Source organism: Zootoca vivipara, chromosome 9 (assembly GCF_965207765.1).
Source record: "Zootoca vivipara chromosome 9, rZooViv2.hap1.1, whole genome shotgun sequence".
Lineage (NCBI taxonomy): Eukaryota > Metazoa > Chordata > Lepidosauria > Squamata > Lacertidae > Zootoca > Zootoca vivipara.
Genome location: NC_142592.1, coordinates 11,665,741 through 11,673,207, shown reverse-complemented (window position 1 = coordinate 11,673,207; position 7,467 = coordinate 11,665,741).

The following is a 7,467-nucleotide window of genomic DNA, read 5'->3' as shown; positions in this document are numbered from 1 at the left end:
AGTTTGGTCAAACTCATGTTGGTAGCTTCGAGAAGACTGTCCAACCATCTCGTCCTCTGTCGTCCCCTTCTCCTAGTGCCCTCCATCTTTCCCAAAATCAGGGTCTTTTCCAGGGGGAGTCTTCTCTTCTCATGAGAAGGCCAAAAATATTGGAGCCTCAGCTTCAGGATCTGTCCTTCCAGCGAGCACTCAGGGCTGATTTCCTTCAGAATGGATAGGTTTGATCTTCTTGCAGTCCATGGGACTTTCAAGAGTCTCCTCCAGCACCATAATTCAAAAGCATCTATTCTTCGGCGATCAGCCTTCTTTATGGTCCATGATGTTAGCTTAATTCAAATGGGTACGAGCAGAGTTGTCGCAGTCAAAGGCATCTGAATGCTGGTTTCTGGGAATTACAGGTGGGCAAAGCAGGGACGTTGCTAGCCGCTCCGTCACCCGGGGCGGCAAACGCGGAGGTACCCCTGGGGGCAGAGCGCCGCTCCACGGCGTCATGACATGCGGGCATGACGCTGCCTCGCTGGCCCTGTTGGGATTCGTTCCCCGTCTGCAGTCATAGGGTTATTGTGTATCATATGACTGTATGTGTTTTCATTCCCACAGATTGGATGTGACGTAGACAGGATGTTTGTCTTACAATCTTCCCAAGTGGGACTGTTGTTTTCCTTTGTTCTTTCTCTTTACTGGCTGTGATGCCAGAGAGAGGGAGCCATGATGTAGAGCTCCCAGTTTGTTTATATGTAAATAAAGCAGTTAAGCCTTATTTACTGACTTGTGTGTTGTTCATCACGTTTGTGAGAGCAATCGCATATTTGGCCTGTGGGACCAGTCTAACAGCTGGCCCCCGGGATGGCTGAATTATTGACAGGCCCACCCCTCAACTCCGCCCTGGCGTGCGCCACAGCAGGGAGAGCACACGTTGGCTGAGCAAGCCAAGCCCTGCAGCGCCTAGCGACGTTTTTGCCGGGCGGCTGCCGGGACCGGCTTGCTCCGTCAGCCGACGCACGCTTTCCCTTCCTGCTGTGGCGCACTCTCTCCCTGGATGGAGTTGAGGGGCAGGCCAGCGAGGCGACGCTTGTGACGCCCCTCGCTGACCCGCCCCTCAACTCCGTCCAGGGAGAGCGTGCATCGGCCGAGGGAGGGAGCAAGCTGAGCCCGGCCTGCTGCCCGGCAAAAACCTTGCTTGGCATGTGGCGGCGGCTGGCTTGTGCTTGCTCTCTCGCTCTGCCGCTGCCGGCTCGCGCTTTCCTTTTTTTCCTGGGGTGGGCCCTGGGCGGAGCCGAGGGGCGTGCCAGAGAGGTGTCACGCTTGAGGCTGGTGTGACGCCCCTCCTCGCTGGCCCACCCCTCGCCTCCGCGCGCGGCTCCACCCCCAGGGCCCACCCCTGCCGGGGGAAAAAGGAAAGCGCGAGCCGGCAGCGGCAGAGTGAGTAAGCAAGCACAAGCCGGACGCCGCCTCACGCTGAGCAAGGTTTTGGGATTAGCTGAGCCGCCGATTGCGGGGGCGGCCCCCCTGTAGAGACGCCCCTGGGGCAGAGTGCTGTAGCATTCAGGCCCACCTCGCAGGCTTCCCACAGGTATCTGGCTAGTTACTGTAAGAACAGGATGCTGAATTGAATGAGCCATTGCATTGATGAAATACCATAGGCCCATCTTACCTTCATATTTTTATTTTGTCCATAGTCCTGTGGCTTTAGCAACAGCTGTTTAGCAACAGTTTGGTCTTCAGAAGTTAGTTGTGAAAAGCTTCACCGGCTGATTTCTGCAGAGCAATGTACATTTAAGGTTGTTGTTGTTGTTGTTATATATTTATTTATACCCCATCTTTTTCTCTGACAGGGACTCAAGGCGGCTTACAGATAAAATGAGAGCAACTAAAAACAGAAGAAACACAATACTTTTTTTTGAAGATTAATAGAAATATATAGATAGCATACCCTCCAACATTTCTCCAAGGAAAATAGGGACTTCTCAAGGAAAAGCAGGACATTCCTGGATCGAATCAGAAACTGAGTCAGCTTCTGTGAATCTGGGTCTGTCCCTGGAAAACACAGACACTTGGAGGTTCCGTAGATAGAGAAGATCTATTAAAAACATACAATATCCTAAGTGTTAGGAGAATGAGCAGCTTCCTGAGGCTCTTCTAGAACAAAGAGATTCAAACACAAGTTATTTGACACATTTAGGTAGGTCTAGAAGGCTGCAGGATGCTATATTCGAGGTCTCTTCATTGTCCACATCCAGGATTAAATGTTTCCTTTTCCTCTTAGCACCTGCACAAGCAACGTCAGTTAAATTGGCACACCCACTCTGAGGTCCTTATACTTGAACCTACACATTTTTAAAAGCCACAGCACAATTACGAAGCTGGCATCATTAGTCTTTAATAGCGCTGGGCCTGACCTTCAGTTTCTGAAATGTTCTCTTCACTTGCAAAGGAGGCTGCTGCTTACTTCTCTTGCTTTTGAATTCTTTTATACTTTCAGGGCTGGTGGTACAAGATTGAGCTTATTAATCACCATGACGTGGCTGTGGGTGGTTTGTTTTCTTCCCCCTTCCCATTAAGCATTTCTTCAGCACTCTCCAGCCTCCTCAGAAGCCTGTTCTTCCCCATCACACAAAAAAGCCCCATGGGAGGGGTTACTTTAGGACATTTCCCTCCCTGGATGTCTAATTGAAGTGTGGGAAGCTGTGAAGAATGGCTACCTGAGATTGGTGCACTAACAGATTTTGTTCTTAGAGGATGGCCTTTATCTTTTCTTTTCTTTTTAAATCATCCTTCAGCTCTGATTTCTGTAAAAGTAAACAGACTTCACTTTTCTTAAAAAAATCAACAGAGTAGGCAATTCTTCTCTGTCCACAAGGAAATCCCTGGGGAGGACGTTTTGGGGTTTCCACGAAGCATAGGCTGAAGGAAGGCTGAAGATGAAGGACCCTGAGAGAGACGATTTGTGGAATAAGCAAAAGCACACTGACTAACACCCTTTGGCTACCTCGAAAATAAGCCAAGTACAACCAAATCCCTGCGCCCCACTCATGAGAATTTCTCTCTCTCCTTTGATAATTTTTGCACACAATTTCTTTTCTGCTTAATTGGTGGAGAATGGGTGAAAGAGAAGCAAGGGGAATGTTCGGCACAGCGCTAGCTTGCAAACATTTACTGCAGATTAGATGCAATAAATGTAGCAGGCTTGACAACCTCCCCCCCACCCCATGCCCACACTTTAGATTTCATCACATGGGGACCACAGTACATCCCTAATCCACTGGTTTAGAGAATCCTGGATTCCCATCAGGTTCTTATTTTGATGGACCAAGTTCAGAAACAGTCTCAATTTCACATGACAATGTTTGGTAATATAAATTGGCACTCTCTGGGCTTCTTAACTGGTGTTTTCACTAGGAAAGGAGGGGAAAACAAACTCAAAAAGGCACTTTGGCATCCTGTGGAAGGGCCTTTGTTCATTTTAAATCTTTAAAAACGCATGCATTTAAAGAAATACCGAGGAACATGTATTTTAATATTAAATGACTGCAGCTTACAGCCACTTGGAATTTAACATTTAAATAAAAATGCCCAGAACTGGGTGGAGGAATGGATGTAAGGAATAGGTAAAGGTAAGGTACCCCTGGGAGGTTAAGTCCAGTCAAAGGTGATTATGGGGTTTCGGTGCTCATCTCGCTTTCAGGCTAAGGGAGTCGGCATTTGTGCACAGAAAACTTTCCGTGTCATGTGGCCAGCATGACTAAACTGCTTTTGGAACAACGGGACACCGTGATGGAAACCAGAGCGCACAAAAACATTGCTTACCTTCCCACCGCAGCGGTACCTATTTATCTAATTGTACTGGCATGCTTTCAAATTGCTAGGTTGGCAGGAGCTGAGATAGAGCAATGGGAGCTTACCCCATCATGGGGATTCGAACCGCCGACCTTCTGATTGGCAAGCCCAAGAGGCTCAGTGGTTTAGACCACATTTTACTTTGGTACAATAGCCTAGTTCCCACACAGACCTGCACTCCCTACACATCCTTCATCGAGGGTAGATGTGAGAGTGCAGGGGGACATTCCAGCCAACTGGAAGCACTCAAGGAACATATGAAGCAAGGGGAGTGGGCTAGGAGGAGAGGGCTTGGGAAGAATCCCAAAGTCTAGATAGAAAAGGCTGAGCGGCCACATTCAGCCCCTGGGTCTGAGGTCCTTCACCACTCGTTTATTCTAACCACAGCTAGGTTGCTTGAGCAAAATGAACATTCTCTGTTGTCCCTTCATCTTCGTCACAAACCGCCACCTACAGTGCCAAGTTAATGTTGTTGTTGTTTAGTCGTTTAGTCGTGTCCGACTCTATGTGACCCCATGGACCATAGCACGCCAGACGCTCCTGTCTTCCACTGCCTCCCGCAGTTTGGTCAAACTCATGTTGGTAGCTTCGAGAACACTGTCCAACCATCTCGTCCTCTGTCGTCCCCTTCTCCTTGTGCCCCCAATCTTTCCCAACATCAGGGTCTTTTCCAGGGAGTCTTCTCTTCTCATGAGGTGGCCAAAGTATTGGAGCCTCAGCTTCACGATCTGTCCTTTCAGTGAGCGCTCAGGGCTGATTTCCTTCAGAATTGATAGGTTTGATCTTCTTGCAGTCCATGGACTCTCAAGAGTCTCCTCCAGCATCCCCTTCATGGATCAATGCCTTGTCATGGGGAAGGGGCTTGAATAACTCAGAGAAGCTATGAGCTATGCCATGCAGGGCCACCCAAGATGGACAGGTCATAGTGGAGAGTTTTGACTAAACGTGATCCACCTGGAGAAGGAACTGGCAAGCCACTCCAGTATCCCTGCCAAGAAAACTCCATGGACAAAGACAACAGTGCCAAGTTAAACCCACTTCCAAAAGACATTTGTCAGTAATCTCTCTGCCCCGCAGGTCTGTCTTCTAATCTGCTCTCAGAGTGCTATTTTAAAAGCCACCAAGAAGTGATTGGCTGTCCTAGGACCTCTCATTAGAAAGTCCTCGTGAATTACATTTGTGCATGTTGCTTTTTTTTTTCCAGGTCAGAGCCTATTTAGGAGAACAATTGATTTTGCAGTACGTGGTGGCATCAAACTTTTAAGTCGATTACAGTCTCCATGCTTCATAAATTACATCAGTCACACCTTCTTTTTCGGAAAGCCCAAATGTTCTGCTTTTCTTTCTCTTAATAAGAATTTATGCTGTTCTCCACCTAAATGTGCACAGGAGCTACTGAACATAAACATAAACATAAATCCATGTTTAAAGCACCTTTATCAAAAAGGCGTTTTTACATAAAGCGTGGCATCATCATCATTCCTTATTGAAGACTGGCAGACAAAATGTGTGCGATTGTGAAGGGTTGGCACAACAGAGGGCTTCAAGAGGGCCTTTGCATTGTGTGGACAGGCGGAGTCCCCCAAACCCACAAGCGACCCCTCGATACAAATACACAAGACAATGTGCTATGGGATTCAAATTGGCCACAACTTTATTCAAATTCAGATGTAGGGAGACCTTGGCTTCAGGCATTGGGCGTTATCCTTCCCAGTCCCCAGCTGGGGTTCTGGGAGGCTTCGGGGTTATCCACATGTATGGGGGTTGGGACTGGCTCTGGAGAACATATGTTCAAGCAGAGAGAGCCCGCCCCCTGTTCGCCTTCGCTGGTAGGGGGAAGCGATGACACCTATTGGCATGGTCAAGGCTCCCCCCAGTACCCCGATCTTGTTGCCGCAAAGGGGGTGAGGTCTCCGCCTCATACCCCTCCCTCTAGGAAAATCGCCAAAGAATTCCACCCAAGGCCTGACACTGCCAAAGTTGTGACATATTGCTACGGGAAAGGCGAAACCTGCCAATGCAGGGAAATTCCTTTCCGACCCTTCAACAGCGGCCTTGACGTAGCAGCGCCTGAGAACCTATAGAGAAAAGGTTAGCCTGCAAAGGAAATTGAACGAGGGTGTGGAGGGTGGGAGAAGCTCTGGAACCAACTGGTGCTTGGAGGTAAGATTCAAATGCTATTGTCCGAGCCGGTGCGTCCCTCCCCTTACCTGGCCATCCCCTGGCAACACCTCCCCAGGCAGGATTGGAGGCCAAGCTTGGGTAGGCCTTTAATGTATTTTTATATTTGTTGGAAGCCGCCCAGAGTGGCCGGGAAAACCCAGCCAGATGGGCGGGGTATAAATAAACAAACAAATAAATAAATAAATAAATAAATAAATAATAGGTGGAGACCCCTGGCACCCTACCTGGGGAAGGCGGTGCCAGTCCTGAACTTCCAGGGAGCCGCCCTCTGGGATCAGGGGGATGCGCGCGTCCATGCAAAAAGTGCCCCCCATTGATGTGTGGAGTGGTCATTACGAGGACTGGTGGCAAATATTGCAACACCACAGTTTGCTTTGCACTCTGCACACATGGGAATGCTATACCAGGGGTCAGCAATATTTTTCAGTCCACCATCCCTCAGACCATGTGGTGGGCCAGACTATATTTTGAAAAAAATAATAATGAACAAATTCCTATTCCCCACAAATAACCCAGAGATTCATTTTAAATAAAAGCACACATTCTACTCATGTAAAAACATGCTGATTCCTGGACCATCTGTGGATTTAGAAGGCGATTGGGCCGTATCTGGCCCCCAGGCCTTAGGTTGCCTACCCCTGTGCTATACCCTGCTGGGACACAGATGCTCAGTGGTAGAGCATCTGCTTTGCATGCAGAAGGCTGCAGGTTCAATTCCCAGCATCCCCAGGCAGGGCAGGGAGAGGATCTTGTCTGAAAACCCTGAAGATCTGCTGCCAGTTATTGTAGTCAATACTCTGAAGCCCTCATTGAGGGTGGGTATCAATATATAAATGCTCACACTTGTATGCATTGCTAATTTAACTGTCAGGCGTGGAGAGTCCTCCCCTCCCCTTTGGTAACTTAACAGATAAGAAGTAATGAGCAGTTGATATATTTATAGTCCTTGCATTGTGTTGCAAGCACAAACATACAGCTCTCTGCAAGGAGGGCAGTTGTCTACTCTAAACCCTCCTTCCAACTTCCGTAGCAGGAAGGGCGCCAACAGGAAGTTCCTCCCCCCTGCCTCCTTTGTTCTCTGATATGTTTGGACCTCTGAGTCCATGGTGAGGGGCGGTCCCCCCCTCCCACTCAATAGGGAACTGCATGGTCACAAGGTCTTGGTGCACAACTTATTGCGAGCGTTGTTGCTTTACTCCCAACAAGACTTAGGGAATGTGTGCTTGCCAGATTTTATTATGCCCCAAGCCCTATCACTCCCCAGCTAGAATGAAAACTGATCAGGGAAGGTGGGTGCTATAATCTTGCAACATCTGGAGGACCACAATGTTTCTGAACCTAGCCATAGGGCCAGTCATGCCCTGTGTTCCTTGCTGGAGTCATGCTGGAGTTTGACAGATAACAGGGTATAAAATATCCCCGCTGCTCAATAAGTTCTCATTTTAA